This window comes from Mauremys reevesii, linkage group 5 (genome assembly GCF_016161935.1).
Source record: "Mauremys reevesii isolate NIE-2019 linkage group 5, ASM1616193v1, whole genome shotgun sequence".
NCBI classification, from domain to species: Eukaryota; Metazoa; Chordata; order Testudines; family Geoemydidae; genus Mauremys; species Mauremys reevesii.
Window position 1 is genome coordinate 8,283,157 of NC_052627.1, and position 18,334 is coordinate 8,301,490.

Genomic DNA, 18,334 nt, shown 5'->3' on the forward strand with positions numbered 1-18,334 from the left:
AGACATAGCCTCAGTGAGAGAGACAACAACAAACACTCATGAGCTATTTTCTCATGAATTATTTAAAAAAACACAAGAGGGAGATGGGAGATTTTCATGCTAATATGTGGCACACGTTTAAAATATTTGTGCAGAAAAGAATGAGGCCATTTTGGCCATTGATTTCTCTAGCAGCTGCCTTGGTCAGATAGTTATTTTCCTTGCTGGATGTATTAGACCTAACCGATCTTCTGGCTTCTCTCTCTGCTTTGGAAACCATCAAAGTATTGCTTTTTCACTCGCTCTTAGACACAGCTTAGGAGAGCAGTAAAATACATTTTGTGGTTTTCGTTTAAGATGTCTCATGCTCAGAAATCAATGTCTCAGCAAATAAAATAATCATGCCATCCTGGAGAGGACGGGATATCTGTACAGACAGCTTTAAGACATTCTAATAAGACTGTTTCCCCAGGGTTTCTTCCAGAAAACCTGTGAAGAATTTTGAACCGCTCCATATAAGACAGCTATCTCTGGGTACCCCCTGAACCAGACATGCCCACTGTATAATGCATTCCCTCTAGCTGTAATGTATATGTATGATGGGCCTTACAGACTGAGAGCTATTATTTTTGTTCTCTTTTTTCCCCATACACCGCACGAGGTTGGGTTGGGGATTCTTTTCCCCCCTTTGGTAATTTGAAGTGCATACATTCATTGTGTCCAATTTCAAAGAACTGTCAGCACAGGCTCAAAGCTCATTGGTTGCTCTTCCAGCAAGGTGCTGAGCATCCTCGACTTCACAGGAGGTGCTCAGCACCTTGCAGGCTCAGATCCTTGGAGCTTAAGGGCTAGATTTTCTAAAGAGCTCAGTTTACAGCAGTGCCTCTTGAGATCAATGGGGAAGGCTCGGTCCTCCGCCGTTTTAGAAATCTGGCCAGTCCACATAAGTGTAACTTGGAGCTACTGGTGCTGGGCTCTTTAGAAAAATCTGATCATTTTTCTGCACTCATGCACCTCAGTTTCACACTCAACCATGATAAATGTATGTACAGTTTTGCACGTCTCTGGTCTTTAAAAGAAAACAAATTAGCTCTTTAATTGCTGGATCTACAATCACCAGTACAAGGAAAATTAAAGTTCAGATAGACCCTTTTGGGAAGTTGATTTCCTGCCATTTCTGAAATCTAAAAGAGACACACACATCCAGTTTGCCAGCTCAAAAATGCTGTTACTTTTCTGATTCCTTGAGAATCACTGTAAAATAATTATGACCATCCTGTTACTAATGATACGTAGGCATTCAGACATACTTACAGAAGGTACATGGAAATTAAAAAGGCTTTCAATCTGTCATTCAAAGTCCTTGCCTGGCAAATATTGTGCAAAGAAAATCCAGTGTATTGGCAACTATTAAAATCCTCACTACCACCACAACAACATGATGTACAACTACAGTGTCAGTTTTTAAGATCTGCTGCATGGATCTGAGATCAAAATGTTGCCATCATGTTGGATGAAATGTGGATTTTTTTTTGTTCTTTTTTAGTGGATCAGGGTAAATTATGCAGTTAGACAATTTCTAGAATCTGGACATAAGAAAGATTTCACACAACTCTTCTTCTATCACACCTCCTGTACATTGGCTTCTTCTGATTGGACACGATAGCACAATACCTTAAGAAGTTATCATGACAACAGGGTGATGCAAAAGCTACTCTGATTTCAGTTCCTCCCTCCACTCCCGATAGGGACAAACAGTGCTGTTGAAATCAACCAGGCACCCTAGATTAAAACTGCAGCTCCTGCAAATGTGGCTGCAATTCAGAAACAAACAAGAAACATGGCAGTGTGGTAAGAATACACAGAAATCCTCCATATGTCCCTGGTCTATATACCATGGGTGATTGACAGTTCTTACTTCTGGAGAGGAGGAGACAGAGTGAATACAATGATTACAAGATGGACAAGACAAGAGAGAGACCAACCAATGAACAGCGACCTTAGACATGGTCACTTTAGCAGCGGCAGTAGTTCTTAATCTTCCTTACACTTCGAAAAGGGATTGGTGCATACCCTTAGGGAATGTTATATAGTGAAGACAATGGGAAAGTGTTTAAGGGCAATCATTATACTTGGCCCATGATATTGACAAGGAATTTTAGCTTTTCAAAAAGGCTAAGGGGTAACCTTTGTAGCCTTTTATTGTATTTAATGTGAATTTTGTAATGTGGTTTTACACCACCACGGGTTCGACTTTGGGGGCTACAGTTTCAAGCTTAAGACAGTGAAAGTCACCTCTGCTACTTGCTTTAGATGTAGAGTCTCTAAGGACACACAAAGACTAAGGGTAGTGACCCCACTGTCATTCACAAGTACAAGGTCTGGTCTGTTCTACAATTTTATTAAAGTTACAGTTAAAGTGATGATTACCCAGGCATGTAGAAATTCTATACAGACCTAGGCACAAGTTACAAATATAGTTCTACTCACGTCCTTCACAATAGTGTTAGGGTCTGATGGGTCTCTCAGGGACTGATCATCAGTAGAGGGATGGTTCCTGCTGGAGTTTCCCATAGGGAGCTCAATTTTCCTAATCTAGGCACCCTCTTTCATAATGTGATTCTGACTATCCGTCATTAGCATTTCTGCACATAGTGCACTCTGCGGTTAGGGCATGTGTTAGAAAAATGTGATTACCAGGTATCTTTGCAATATCACCCATTGGTATATCTTTTCCAGTAATCTTAGGGCATCGGGTTATTCTTTGGTCACTTACTTATATCAGCGTTCCTTAACTCTATGGCTTATGTATGGCTAAGCTAAAATCTTACAGGCCTCAGCCTACAGGTCTTGCATTTCAGCCCTATTTACTTAGAAACCTAATACATGATTATTCCCTCTACATACTGATCAATCTTGTACTTTAATAATCCTATAACTTAACTCTATTTAGCATACAATGATTATATCTGACATAACATGTTAGCTAGTTATAACATCACACAATAGATTAACAAGAAACAAAAATCATTGGCTACACCTTTACATTTAAAATGAACATTTAAGGGCTCAATATCCAAAAGAGCTCAGCACCGAGCTATTTCCGGTTAGGCACCTAAATAAGTTGGGGCTAAACTGTATTTAAAAACTGCTCCCAGTGATGGGTGCTGAGAACTTTTGAAAATCTGGCCATAACCATCCGTATAAATAACAAAAACAAGTAGCCTTATAGCACGCTCAGCTTTGAATTTATTCTGGAGGGTTGTTCAAGAACTGGCATGATTTATGGCACCATGCCCGGCACCATGCCCAGCTCCACGCCTGAAATTCAGGCCTTCTATTTACTTCACATCTACCTCCAAGTTTTGTCTTATCTCTAATTATGCATTGTGTTACTGTAGAATATCTGCAAAGATTTGGGAGAGAAAAAATACACCCAGTTCCTCCCTAATCCCAATTTGTATTTCATAGCTAAGCCTAATTCACATGCAGACGCAGACAACAGAGAAGATGAAATGAAAGCAAAAAAATGCACATCATCTAACAAGGACAACTGATGTCTAGAGTGTACAATATGTAATTAGCCTTCAAAAAGGTCTTGAATTTATCTCATTATGTCTCATCAAGAAAGACAGAAAATCATTATGGCACAAGAGTTTGCTGTGGTTCTATTTTCTGTGAAGCAGCACATGCAAGATAAGTCAGCTTTCTCTGATAGATTTTCAACAAGGCACAATTTGCCAATGACAGTGCGATATATAGCTCGGCTTGAATAGAATGTTTTGTTTTCATGAATAAACACGATGCTAACAAATATGCCCTGATGCTTGCATCCCAGGATATTCACATAATATTTTAATAATGAACATTAAATGAATATAAAAGCTGTATCCTTTTTCACAGCAATTTGAATGCCCACTCAGGCTGTGTGACACCCTTCTGTGGAGCAAAGTGCCTGTCATAAGTTACTGCTGCACTTGGCAACCTTAACATGAGATGCTTTTTTGTGCCCACGCATCCAGGGGCAATTTATGATGCAAGTATTTTTATCCTTGACTGTTCCCGCCATATCACTGCGAAGAAGAATCGGGGAATTTGTGCGTTACACCGTGTCAGGGGCTGAACAATGAAATCATGGCGCAAAGCAGGATGTTTGTTGTGGAGGTATTCTTCTTGTACCCCTCACTCATTGCACAGCACATGGGAGCTTGCTGTGCCCTTCTAAGACGCTACCTCCACTTACTCATCTGATTGCCAATACTGACTGCCACCCCATAATCACCTGCTACTTATGGCCATCTCGTTAAGCAATGTCGTTTGTGACCGCGGCAGTAATCGGCATTGAGGACAATAAGCCAGTTTCCATCCACTTAATTTCTGGACCAAAGTCTGGATTCAGTCAGGTGCTTACAAACACCCCATGGACTCCAATGGGACTAGTCACATGATTAAAGTCAGGCACTTGTTTAAGCACGAAGAATCCATAGGACAGTATTAGTACAGTAACAAAATGCACACTCACCTGCAGTCTGAGCTCCCACTTGATTCTGATTATGTCACTTTCATCAAGATGACACCTGCCAATGGGAAGCTCAGAAACTGGAGTTTTAATTAAAACCCTTTTCTTTATAAACATGTCACCGTCCGCATGAGTCTTACACAAGTTCCACTCTTCAGGGAAAAGGAACAATTGATGTAATTTAAAACGCACGTATCCCAGACATTGTGCCGACTGAACTGCCTGCCTGAATTCTGATGGCTAAGCTAAAACACATGGAAGAGGAGGTCCACAGGCGTCTCAGAAGAATATACATGACTGCAGCAATTGTGGGTATCACACCTAGGGCAAAGCTCAGCCCATGTAAAGCCTCACAACGGAACAGAGTCTGAGCCACCTAGTGGAGGTGCAATGAGTTCCAGCTCAAAGAGGGAACTCGCCACAGAGATGGGAAAGGAGAGCTTCAGGGAATGACCAAGATGGGCTTGTCCTGAGGACTCAGTGACTCACAGGCCGGGATGGAACAGTGCAAAAATGGCCAGGATAGAAGTACTGTCTTCTGAGGGATCCTTAAAATAAGTTGCACATGCTGTGTTGCATGCTGCAAAGCAAAAATGCTTGTGGCTAGAGGACAGGCAGTGTGTGTGTCTGTGTGTGATCTCAGCGCCACTCTGGTTACACACCTCCCCAGCCACAGACACCAAGGCCCACGACCCTAGTGGAAAATGGGCCCCAATGACATGCACTTCTCGCGGCTGTAAAGGAGCATCTGGCCCACAGAGCCCAGCCCTTCTGACCACATGAGCTTTTCCCTTCCTAACATGAGCAAAGTAAAGCCTGTTCCTACTAGAACCTCAACAAGACACCCTCGCAACTAACCTGAGCAGGTTTTCTTTAATCCAGGCACTGGGTGGGATTTTTAAAGGAGCCTAAAGGAGTTAGACACCTACCGCCCACTGAATTTCAGTGGAAGTTGGGCACCTAACTCATGTAGATCCCAGCCATAATTATTAAATGCAACAACATTCATAAATTACTGTATATTTAGTAGGATGGCTGCCGTCACGACCAACATGCTGGACACTGAGTCTGGGACCTCCAGAGCTAAAGCATAAGTTGCCTGAGCTAAACAGCCAAACCACCATAGCTGCAGCTGTAACAACTCATCTTCTCCAGGGATTGGGCACAGAGGGGGCCTCTACCACAACCTCCCCTATGGGATATTTAAACATACCTTGAGATCTGGTCTATTATTTCACAGGTTCTCTGCTGCCATTCCCTCTGAAAAGCACTTTATGCAGTATACACGACTTTACTTAAAATTACCCAGCTCTCTGGGGTTTAATTTCTAATAAAATCTTACCTTATTCCTCTTTACTTTATCTTATTATTTCTTATTCAACAGCTTTTGAAAAGGTACCTATCTCCAGCCTGACATACAGATTCGTTTTCATGGCAGCCCCTCTCATTTCAAGAGAGGAGAAAAACCAGTAGTGATGACCTCTAGGATTCTCTCTCATTTGCGACAAGACAGCTACAAGAATTCAAATAAAGTTTGGAGCTGTCAATGACATCCAGCTCTTTGTTCCTAAAATTAAAATTGCTGCCCACTTCGCTGGTTAACCAATGTGTGAAAATATTCTTTAAGTACAAATGATGCTAAAGAAAAAGGTTGTTTTAGACACAGCGAATATGCCAGAGTCCAGGAACAATATGGTGGAGTCAGACACAAACAAGGATTTGTTTCCGTCAGTGGAACATCCATTATTAGCAAGTCAAAGTTTGGCCTTTTTCAGTTTTAGGGAAAAAAAGGAAAAATTTCTGCATGGACTAATAATAGCTCGCTATAGCTTATTCTGTGCGTGATTCAGTGCTGGATTAGCAATAGAGGTCAATGTGAGGGAGGACAGCAGGACGAGCCTATTGGATCTGGAATCTTGTGGACTGATTCCTCAAACTGGCAGCTGGATTAGGAAGTGAAGCTTTGCAAGAGGCTAGGATGACCAGACAGCAAGTGTGAAAAATCAGGATGGGAGTGGGGGGTGTGATAGACCCAGGCCAGTTGGGTACAGCAGAGTAGCAGAAGGCAGATATACTGGCCACTGGATTAACAGTTTTCTGTTCCCTGACTGACCAGAGCAGTGGCTGCTCCAGGCTAATGAGAACACCTGACTCTAATTAACCTGCAAAGAGTCAGGTGAGGCCATTCAGTTAATGTGACCACCTGACTCTAATTAAGGCCCTGCTGATACTATAAAAAGGGCTCACTCCAGTCAGGCAGGGAAGAGCCAGGGGCGAGGAAGTGCGGCTGAAGGGCTGGTTACTGAAGACACCCTCAGACCATCGTTAAAGGAGCCCTAAGGTAAGGGTGAAGAAGGGAGAAGCAGGAGAGCTGTGGGGAAGTGGCCCAGGGAAATGTAGCAACTCTGGCAGTGAAAGGTTGGCTGCCAACAACTGCTACCATTAGGGTCCCTGGGCTGGAACCCGGAGTAGAGGGCGGGCCCGGGTTCCCCCCAACCCACCACTACAGGAACATCTCCTGGAAGGGGAAGTCAGGCCCCTGTCAGGACAAGAGGCTGAACAGAGACTGTGGGAGTTCTCTCACCAACCTCCTTGCAGGCCTATGATGAAAAGGGCTCAGTAGACTGTACCCCTGGCCCTAGAGAGAGAAGGGCTACGTGGAGGGTCACAGTGAGCCACTGAGGCTGGCATAGACCTCCTAGAAGCGCAGGACCCACGGGAGCAAGGTCAAAGCTCTGCCACAGGGGTTACAGGAGCCTTTATAAGAAAAAGACCCCAAAATCGGGACTGTCCCTATAAAATCAGGACATCTGGTCACCCTACAACTGGCAGAGAAGATCCATGGCTGGAAATTGTCCCTGAGATCAGGGGTTGGGGAAAAAGGTATTGGGAGGGTTTCACACTGGCCTTTTGCAGTGATACAGCTGAACTTCCAGTGCAATGTAAGTACCTGAGGCAGCAAAACACGGTAGCAAACACCGAAGACAGAAGCAAAGCAAACCAGACAAATACCAAACTCATGTAACAGCTGAACTGAGGCCGAACAATCCCTGGATTTTCTTAACATTACATGACTAGAACCATAAATTACCTGGGCCCAATTTTTACAACCTCTTTCCGCTACTCCGCTGGCTCAAAAAGGCCACAAAGCTGGCTGATCTGGCAACCTGGGAATTTTCCCTGTGCAGAGGTTTTTGGAGCCTTTATCCTCTACGACTATTCTATGTTTTATAGCGGCCTGCAATAGGCCCTCACTCTCTGGCGCCCCTTTTAAGGACCTGCCTTTCTCCAGGCTTGACAAGCCTCACACATGTGCGGGGTTGAGGCTGACTGTGCCCAGAGGAGCTCTTTACCCCTTCCTGAGCATGAGGAGGGATCTGCACCACCACAGGGCCTGAGCCGAGGTCCAATGAAGTGAGTGGGAGTGCTTAGTGTAAAAAAAGAAAAAAGTGCCTGGGTACCTAGAAGAGAAGGCAGATGGAGCCTTCTCTCCCTTGTGCCCTGCATACAACAGGAGCCTCTGTGCTCCCGTGAGTGCTCCCAGCCAATGCTCACCCTTGGGCGTACAAAAGGGAAAAAGAAGAGGCAAGACACTTCCTTCCTCACCACCAAGCACCCAAGATAAAAGCAAGCGAGCCCCTGCTAGAGGCTGGTGCAGAAGGCACACTCTCCCTGTGGTGAGGAGAGCCCTCAGAGGTGCAGCCTTTCTCTGAGGCACAACGCCTTCCCATGCTCTCGTGGGCTGATGCAACTCCACACCACCTCTCTCCTACGGCAAAGGCAACTGGCACAAGTCTTCCCTGGTCATTCCGCCACAATTTGGCTGACTGTTAAATGTCAGTGTTGAGTCAAACAAAATATAGTAGCACGAATTGACAGTTTGCAGCCAGGGAGATTCAGGTTCGATTTAGGAGAAGCTGTCTAATTCACAGGTGGGTATGTACCAGAACAGGTGACCTAGGGAGGCTGTGGTATCCCCATCACTGGAGGTTTCTAAGAACAGGTTGGACAAACACCTGTTAGGGATGGTCTAGGTTTACTTGGTCCTGCATCAGCACAGCGGGCAGGACTTGATGGCCTTTTGAGGTCCCTTTTTAGTCCTACGTATCTCTGATTCTTATCAAAAGTGCTCCAGCTTGTCTGGACCTGATACATCCTCCACTTACAGGATATGACCTTAAGCCCCTCAAAGAAACAGGAGCTAGGCCCAAGCACAGGTAAAGAGTCTGTTGTCTATATTCAGCAGTAAGAAAACAGCTGCTAATCAACTCTGCCTTCATTAGCACATTGCTCTAGCAAAGGGAATACACTTTGAGACTAGGCAAAAAAGAGTTACAAATAAATCAGATCCAATTCGGAGTCTCCAGAGTTACTGTGCCTTCAAGCATTTAAACCATTATCTCACTAACTCCAAAAAAGCATTGCCTGGCCCTTTGTTTTTGAACAAATTTTGAAGTATGGAATCAGTTTAAGCAACCGAGTTGTTCTGAACCTTGATTTGTGATAATGACATACATTTCTACTTAAAAAAGCCAGATGAAGCAAATTATCATGGTTGTCTTATAACCAAAAATATAAAACAGATGATCTCTAAGCCCTTTTAAATAGTGCAAAAGGACTCCACAGGAAAATCAAATCTGTTCCTGCAGGATTTTTCAAGCAGGTTGTTAAGAATTAATCCTGTACTTCCTAACAACTGTCCTTGAACTGCAGGGTAACTCAAACTGCTGCCAAGAATATACTGCCGCAGGAAACATATAGACTTCCCTGATAATGTCTCCTTTTTGGTTCAGCTATCTATGTTAGTGTGTGTGTCGTTCTCTCTCTCGGCATACCTTGGGGAGCTGAAGGGAATTAAATAAATATCCACTAATAAAACACTATAAGGCAAAGCTGTCAGTTTCTCTGATGCCCTGAGTCTTCCCAGAATCCTCAGGCAGCTCAAGCACCTTTGCTGCAGCTCAAGATCTGTTGAACAGGCCTTTTAGGTAGTTGCATGCAGTTGTTGAATAAATGGGTCCTCTGACTGATTTGCACCTTAAAGAAGAAGGCACAGAAACTTATCTTGAAGGTAAGCACATCCAAAATGGGAACATTCTTTTATAGAGGGCATGTTCTTAGGGAATATCATGTATTTTTATGCTAATCTGTCCAACCTCACTTCAATCCAGGTTTAAGGGTTACGTAGGCATTGTGCACTGAAATCATCTCCAGCTTCTGAATAAGAAAGCAACCTTGGAAACTAGAGTATAAATAAGTTAGAGCTTCCACTTCCTCCCCCTGAAATATCACTTCTTCACCATGTGAATCACTAAACTGTCAGACAGCAATTTATGACAGGAGTGCACCATCTGGGAAACCAAGAATTAACAACTATTAATGAACTAACGAGGGTCTTCTAAACAGAATAAAACCTCATCAACATTTCATTACAGGCATTGTTCTGAACATGTCACCAGACCCCCAAATCAGCTAGGTCTGCAATCCATAAAGAGATCTAGGATACAACATATAGGAAGGCAGAGTGGCCTAGTGGAGAGAGCACTGAACTGGGACTCAGGAGGCCTGGGCTTTATTCCTGGCTGTGCCACTGGTCTGCTGGGTGACGCTGGGCAAGTTGTGTCCCCTCCCTATGCCTCAGTTTCCCCATCTTTAAAACGGGGATAATGATTCTGACCTCCTTTGTAAAGTGCTTGGAGATCTGCTGATGAAAACCACTAATTAAGAGGGGTTATTGCCGTTATTAATTATGATAGGATGCGGGCTCTGTGGTGGTGGCATACTGTAGGGGCGGGGGGACTGACTGGGTGCTGAGTACTGTTGGGGTGGCTGGTGGGTGCCTAGGTACTGGGGTTAATGTGGGTGCTGGGGGTGGCTCTGGTGGCCTTGTAAAACCTAGTGCAGCTGGCTGTGGGGGGAAGGGAAGGAGCCAGGGCCCCTTACCTTGCTGAGACCCCTCCCTCTGGCTGCCACACCCCACTGCCCCTTCCCAGCTGCACGTGAGGGGAGTGGGGGCAGTGAGAGAGGAGCCTCCAGATGGCACAACCACAGCTTCTGCCTGCCAGTCAGCCAAGGGTGAGCGATGGAGGCTGGGCTGCGGGCAGGTGGGCCAGGGTTGCCAGGTGGGATGAGTGCCATGTGGCAGCCCTGTCGTTTGTTTGCACACTGAATTCAAATTCCCTACCCTCTGGGAGCCCACTCCCTTTCAGACAGCATTAGAAGGTGCCCGTCCGGGCACGGGGGTACCCACCAGGGAACGTTAATCATGTGTGCACAGCCTCAGAAAAGCAAAAGCTTGTTTGAATCCGTGGCACACTGGGCTTCTCCTTTTTCTTTTTTTTTTTCTTGAAGAGGGAAAGCTGCAATCTCCGTGAATGGGCTCAGATACTAAACACAGTTCTGGCTCCCGCAGCATCTATAGCTCGATCCCATTGCATATACTTGTTTGTTTTGATTTCAATAAGAAGACACCTATACAAGACTCTACCGTGCATTAGTATTACAACCAAACCCACCCAGCTGTGTTACAATGACCATTCAAACAGGCACTCTGCCTGCCAAACCAGCCCCTCTCCCCTGCTTCACCACTGAGGGATGAGTACCCTCCACCCTCTCCAAACCACCCCCGATCAAACAGTCAGCAGATCCCCCTGTTCTCCGTGGCACCATGAGACCAAATGCCAGGGTATCAGCCTCTAAACTGTCCAGAGCCAGACAAATTCAGACTGGAAATGAGGCATTTTTAAAAGTGAGGGTATTTAACCATTGGAACAACTAACCAAGGGCTGTGGTGGAGTCTCCGTCCCTAGCAATGTTTAAATCAAAATGGGATGTTTCCCTAAAATATCTGCTCTAGCTCAAACATGATGTATCCGGGGGAAGGTCTCTGGCCTGTTATTCAGGAGCTCAGATGAGATGATCACAGTGGTCCCATCTGGCCTGGGGATCGATGAGTGTATAAGTCCCACATCAGCTTTCATGTATTCTATTGCTGAGAGCCAGGCTTTGTTTCCATCATCCCATCCCCCCCACCATGGTGACAGGAACTCGTTCATGTACAATTTCTCAGTGACTGTTTTCAGCTGAGGATTTCTGAGAAGGGTTTTTGGCTCTGCTGTACTACCAGCCCAGCTCCAACACTGTTCCCTTGAGCCAGGTCAGACACTTCCAGGGAAAGGGGGCGCCTCTAGCTGGCCTCATCTCCCCAGCTCCTACAGGCTTCAGCTGCTGCCCTGTTTTCCATGCAGTCCCACTCAGCAGCCTACATTTTTGGCTATCCCCATTCCCCAACTGCAAGGTGGACTCCAGTTCTGGCTTCCCAGCCCCCTACTGCCTGGCTTCATTGAAAAATGCAGGGAGCATGTGCTGTAATCCAATCCGCTCCTCCTTGTGGGGAAAGCTGGGGAGCAAGAGGCAGGTCCCAGCAGGGCAGGGAGACAGGACCCAGAAATGCCCGGGCTTGGCTGCAGCGAAAGGGCAAATTCCACAGCAAAAATTCCAAATTCTGCGGCATGTCGGGAAAAAGCCAAATTCTGCAGCCACAGACTACATGGAGTCCTGATCGAGATTAAAAAAGCTGTTTACACATCTCAGAACAATTATTATAGGCTCTCTGCAGACTCAGGTAGGCAGGCTAGAAACATATATTTAATGAAAGCTGAGATCCTGTAGATCATTTCTGCTGCCTGGGGTGAATTTCACAGCTGCAGAATACATGGAGTCCTGATAGTAAGGCATTATATATCTGTAAGATTTTTGTATAGAGAGAGAGATTTTAAAAAGGAAAAATAAGCAGCGCTGGATTCTTTCATTTGCTTTGTGACCTTTGAGCCTTTAGGATGCACCTGGGTCACATTTTTAAGTTTTGGTGCAAAACCATTTTTTAAAAGAAAGTTGAGATTTTCATACAGTCACATGCCTCCAGGAGCTGGAGTTTTAAAAAACAAACATGAAATGCAATGAGACTCATGAGAATTCGCAACAATTTATTCCAAAGTAGAAGTAGCCAAATTTTGCACTCACTTTCATAGGAGTGAACTGGAATAACTTCATTCATTTCAAGTTATCCATGGTATACGCTGGTGTAACTAAGAGTAGAACATGGCTTCATATATGACATGAGAACATGTGCCAATAAGCATGACTTTAAATTTCTTGATGTTTATATGAGTAAAATATCAGCCACAGGATTGTAGGCATATTTTTTTTTGCATCTACAAATACTCTAGTGTTATTGTTCTACTTTATTCTCTCTTTACTACATCATTTTTACTTAAAATGTCAGGTCAGCATCATTACTACAATTTTTAAACCAAGACTGCATGCTTTTCTAAAAGATATGCTGTGCGAATTATTTTGGGGAAATTCTATGATCACAATGGTCCTTTCTGGCCTGGGACTCTGTGAATCTATGTGCCAAGTAAGAGGAACAGCAATAGGCCAGATGCTTCAGTCCTTATTCAGGGAGAACTCCCCAGGAGTTCAGTGGGAGTTTTGCCTGAATAGTGACTTAGGGCTTGTCTACACTACTCACAGGATCAACGGGCAGCAATCGATCCAGCGGGGGTTGATTTATCGCGTCTAGTCTAGATGCGATAAATCGACTGCTGAGTGCTCTCCCATCGACTCCTATACTCCACCGCCGTGAGAGGTGCAGGCAGAGTCGACGGGGAAGCGTCAGCAGTTGACTCACTGTAGTGAAAACACCGCGATGAGTAGATCTAAGGACGTCGACTTCAGCTACGTTATTCATGTAGCTGAAATTGCATAACTTAGATCGATCCTTCCTCCCCCTAGTGTAGACAAGGCCTGAGTAGGAATAGAAGGATTCGGTCCACAAGGTTCAGTTCTACTCCCATTAAAATCAGTGGCCCAACTCTCACTGAATTTAATGGGAGTAGGATGAAGCAATCATGCCTGAAGTTCCCTATATGTTAGCACAGACATCTGTGTCTCTATTCATGTAAAAATAATCAATTGATAAAATCCACTGGAAAATGGACTAACTTTCCCAAAGCCAGATGTTTGCTGGCACAATATTGCAAAAAGGATCTAGTTCTCTGATTCAGCCTGCCATATAGATTTGGATCCTAGCCAGCAAAGACAGAAAGATTCTCTAATTATGCTGTGGTTTAGAAAATTGCAGCCAATTGTGGTTAAGAAATATGACATTTGGGAGGATTTATGTTGATGATTTATGTCATAGATGTTTGCTCAACTAGCATTTCAGGGCTTTCGCCTAAACTAATGCACTGTACATGTGTTGCCTTAAGCAACAACTAAATATTCTTGAGATGCAACAGTCTAGATGATCTTATGTTGTACGCAGGGGCGGCTCCAGACCCCAGCATGCCAAGCGCGTGCTTGGGGCGGCATGCCACGGGGGGCGCTCTGCCGGTTGCCAGGAGGGCAGCAGGCGGCTCTAGTGGACCTCCCGCAGGTGTGCCTGCGGAGGGTCCGCTGGTCCCACGCGGCCACCGAAGCCACGCGGGACCAGCGGACCCTCCGCAGGCAAACCTGCGGGAGGTCCACCGGAGCCACGGGACCAGTGACCGGCAGAGCGCCTCCCGCAGCATGCCGCCCTGCTTGGGGTGGCGAAATGTCTAGAGCCGCCCCTGGTTGTACGACTTCACCTGTTGGAGATGTGGGCATGCCAGTTCTGGAGTACTTCTAGTGACAACAAGAGTCCTTCGGGGATAAAGAAATACAGGATTATTGTATTTTAAACCCTTTTGGGCCTGATCCTCAGCTAGTGCAAATTGGCATCTCCTCCACTGATGTCATTTGGCATATGGGTCCAAAATGAGCCTCACTAGTCATTCTGCAGGAGGGTTAGGGCATCAAAAATTATTATTTAAAAAGCTTGATACACACACACACACACACACACACACACACACACACACACACACACACACACACACACACACACACACACACACACACACACACACACACACACACACACACACACTTTCATAGACTGGTACAAATGTAAGGCCAGAAGGAACCTTGAGAGGTCATCTAGTCCATGCAGGATTAAGTAAACCTAGGCCATCTCTGACAGGCATTTGTCTCATCCGGTCTCAAAACCTCCAGTGAGGGGGATTCCACAACCTCCGTAGGCAGCACGCTGGAACAGGTTACATATCCGAGTTACAATGTTTGTTTCCTAATATCCAACCTAAATCTTACTTTCTTTTTGTTTTTAGACTTACAATCATCTGTCTCTGTAGAACTTGCTCTGTAGCGTGTAATTTAATTTTAAATCAGCTTAATCAAATGGAATGGATTAATATGCATCCTGCAGAACACCTCTATTCAAATTCCCTCTGAGGACGGTTCAGACACACCTTGTACAGTCCACAGTCTCTGGGCCCTCAGTGCAAACACACACACAAGGGAATAAACCTGAAGTCAGGTGGGCTACTCATGAGAGCAAAGTGCAGAAGCATTTGCAAGTCCGGACCCTATTTCATTAAACCCCAGAAACAGCACTGGATAATGAAACTCCCTAGTAGTTCTGCTGCAGGTGACATTCCTATCAGAGAGGCTGGGCACTGACCAGGGGCGGCTCTAGGAATTCCGCCGCCCCAAGCACGGCGGCATGCCACAGGGGGCACGCTGTCGGTCGCCAGTCCCGCGGCTGCGGGGGACCTCTTGCAGACATGCCTGTGGAGGGTGCGCTGGTCCCGCGGCACCGGTGGACCTCCCGCAGGCATGACTGCGGAAGGTCCGCTGGAGCCGCCTGCCGCCCTGCCGGCAAAATGCCGCCCCAAGCGCGCGCTTGGCGCGCTGGGGTCTGGAGCCGGCCCTGGCACTGACTGTCACGCTAAAGCAACACTCAAATCTATTGTGTGGCTTTCCCTTTTGACTATGCTCCTTTCCTCAAAAATCCTGTGGCAAGACATCACAATCCAATTCTGCCCTCACTTCCAGTGATGCAACTCCCATTGGGCCAGATTCTGCCCTGATTTACAACCCAGGCAATTGCACTCAGTTCAGTGAAGTCAAACAAATTAAAGAATGGACGGGGGGGATCCTCCCCAAGAGCATGTACGAGTGCCCCAGGACACTTTACAGGGGAACCCAGAGTGACTCACTCACACTAATGCAGGGGTGGGCAAACTACAGCCCACAGGCCACATCCAGCCCGTGGGACCGTCCTGCCCAGCCCTTGAACTCCCGGCCAGGGAGGCTAGCCCCCGGCCCCTCCCCTGCTGTCCCCCCTCCCCCACAGCTATGCTGCCGCGCGGGCAGCGCTCTGGGTGGAGGGGCTGAGAGCTCCTGCCAGACAGTGCGGTGGTGTGGCTGGCTCTGGCCAGGGAGCGCGGCTTCTAGTCCTGCCACTCTGAGTGCCATGGTAAGAGGGCAGGAAGTGGGGGGTGGGGTTGGATAAGGGGCAGAGAGCCCCCAGGGGCAGTCAGGGGACAGGGAGCAGGGGCGGTTGGATGGGGAGTGGGGTCCCAGGGGGCCAGTCAGGAGAAGGGAGCAGGAGGTGTTGGATGTGGGGGTTGGATAGGGGATGGGATCCCGGGGGTGGTTAGGGGTGCGGGATCCTGGGAGGGGGTGGTCAGGGGACAAGGAGCAGGGGCGTTGGATGGGGTGAAGGTTCGGGGGGGCGGTCAGGGGATGGGGAATGGGGGGGTTGGATGGGACAGAGGTTCAGGGGGTGGTCAGGGGATGGGGAATAGAGGGGGTTGGATAAGTGTGGGAGTTCTGGGGGGCCTATCAGGGAGTGGGGGTGTGGATAGGTCAGGGCAGTCGGGGACAGGGAATGGGGGGGATGGATAGGGCGTGGGGTCCCAGGAGGTGGTGGTCAGGGGACAAGGAGCATGGGGAGTTGGATGGGTTGGGGATTCTGAGGGGGTCGGGAAGGGGAGGGGGTGGAAAAGGGGTGGGGGACAGGCTGTTTTGGGAGGCACAGCCTTCCCTACGTGGCCCTCCATACAATTTCGCAAGCCCGATGTGGCCCTCGGGCCAAAAAGTTTGCCCACCCCTGCTCTAGTGGGTGCAACAGTGTCCACTATCTAAGGCGTGATAGTGTATCCAAACGCATACACACAGACTTAAAAAAACAGTGATGAGTCTCTCTCTTTCCCTCCTGCCAGCCCTCCTGGGGCTTCTGTTAAACTAACATGGTATCAGAATATGGGAAAGCTGATTACCTTAGTCCATTACTGTCATAAACAGATAGTTAAGGGTTAAAGTCTGTTTTACCTGTAAAGGGTTAACATGCAGTACCTGGTGACCACCTGACCAAAGGACCAATCAGAGACGAGATAATTTCAAATCTCTGTGGAGGAAGCCTTTGTCTGTGTCTTTTGTAGAACTCTTTTTTCTAAAAGAGGACAGTCATGTCTCCAAGTTCTCCTGAGTAGTTTCTACTAATTAAATAGTGATATTAATTAGAAGAGCGATTAGTCTATGATGATTTTTTTTTATTTTTTGTTGTGTGTGTTTGCTAAAGGAAATGCTTTATTCCTGTTTGCTGATTGCTTTTTTTGAGAAGAAAGGGGGGGGGGGGGATCACCACAGATTATATATATTCCCTGAGAGTGTCCAGCCTGGGCTCATAGAGATTCTTCTCTTTCTTTTTTTCTTCTCTTAAAATTCTTTTTTTTTTTTTTTGACTTAATTCTTCCCTTCTTGGGGAAAGGGGGGGGAGGAGGGAGAGACAGTCCTCCTGGGTGATTCAGGCAGTTGAATCAGAAATCTCCCCAGAGTGGCTAGGGGGAGAGGAGGAGGGTTCTCCCTCTCTTGTGTGGATCTGTGTCCCCCCAGGGAGAGAAGGGAGAGGGGGGGGGGGAGGGGGGAGGTGTCCCACCGAATAATCGGGTGGTGGCAGCGAGAGGAATCCTACCCTAAGGGTTAGGGTGGGGGAGGAATACATGCGGATCCCCATCTTTGAACCCACAAGCTCAAAGTGGGGGTGAGATCCCATGACAATTACAATTAAGTGAATACTATAACCCCCCAGCTTTCTTCCAAACAGCTGTACCAAATAGAGCCCCCTTTACAAACTACACAAAATGAATGGAGTTCTGAACACATGGAATTATGCATTGTTGCAACTCTAACAGTGTTACTGACAGTCCCACAACATTTGGGGGTTTTCTAAAAGCCCCATCTCCTGGAGTCATGTGATTATCTGAGACTCTCAATTTTCACTTTGGGTGGGGAAAAGCTTAGATATATGAACCCTAACGGCTTAGAAACAAGGTGGCCAATAAAAAGAGCCCCGTTATTTACTTTTTAAAAAATCACTCATGATTTTAAAGACAATCTCAGGATTTTGGAGGGGGCTGGCTCATGACTTCTGAGTGCCTGGGGCTGACAGCCCTGCTTATGTGTTAGTGAGGAACACCGAGTACCCAGTCACAAGCACCTCAGGCCTAAGGACACATGAGGGATGAGTCCAGAGTGGAGAATTTTGCCTTTAGATTCTGATTGGCACTTTGGTGGGTATTATTTGGAATAGAAACACTGAAGATGCTTTCGTGTTTTGGGACTGTTCTCCTACTGCCCGTGTCCAAGGTCGATTAGAATTCACCTGCCCTACACTTAGCTGTGCTCTGGAATTGGTCTCTTAGCAGGTGCAGCTGTTCCAAAACTTTGGAGGAGGAGAAGAGAAGCAAAGTAAAGGTTTCTTTTCTTTCCCTACACACATAACCTGACTAGCCTTCCTTCCCTGACAAACCCAGTTCCCACTGCCAGACTTCAACATATCATCAAGCACTAGCCTGCAGCGCATCTAGCAGCAGCTGTTCTGCTGGTTCTGGCAGTTCGTCAGATTTAGAGCTCTCAAAGCTTGATTTATGAAGGTTTCATTCCCAA

At 46.5% G+C, this 18,334-nt stretch overlaps 1 protein-coding gene across 6 annotated transcripts in view; it reads right to left on the bottom strand.

Annotated features, from left to right (window-relative positions):
* The window catches only part of EPHA5 (EPH receptor A5), a 334,695-nt gene that overhangs the window by 151,687 nt on the left and 164,674 nt on the right, over window positions 1–18,334 (bottom strand). The gene's annotated exons all lie outside the window — the stretch shown is intronic.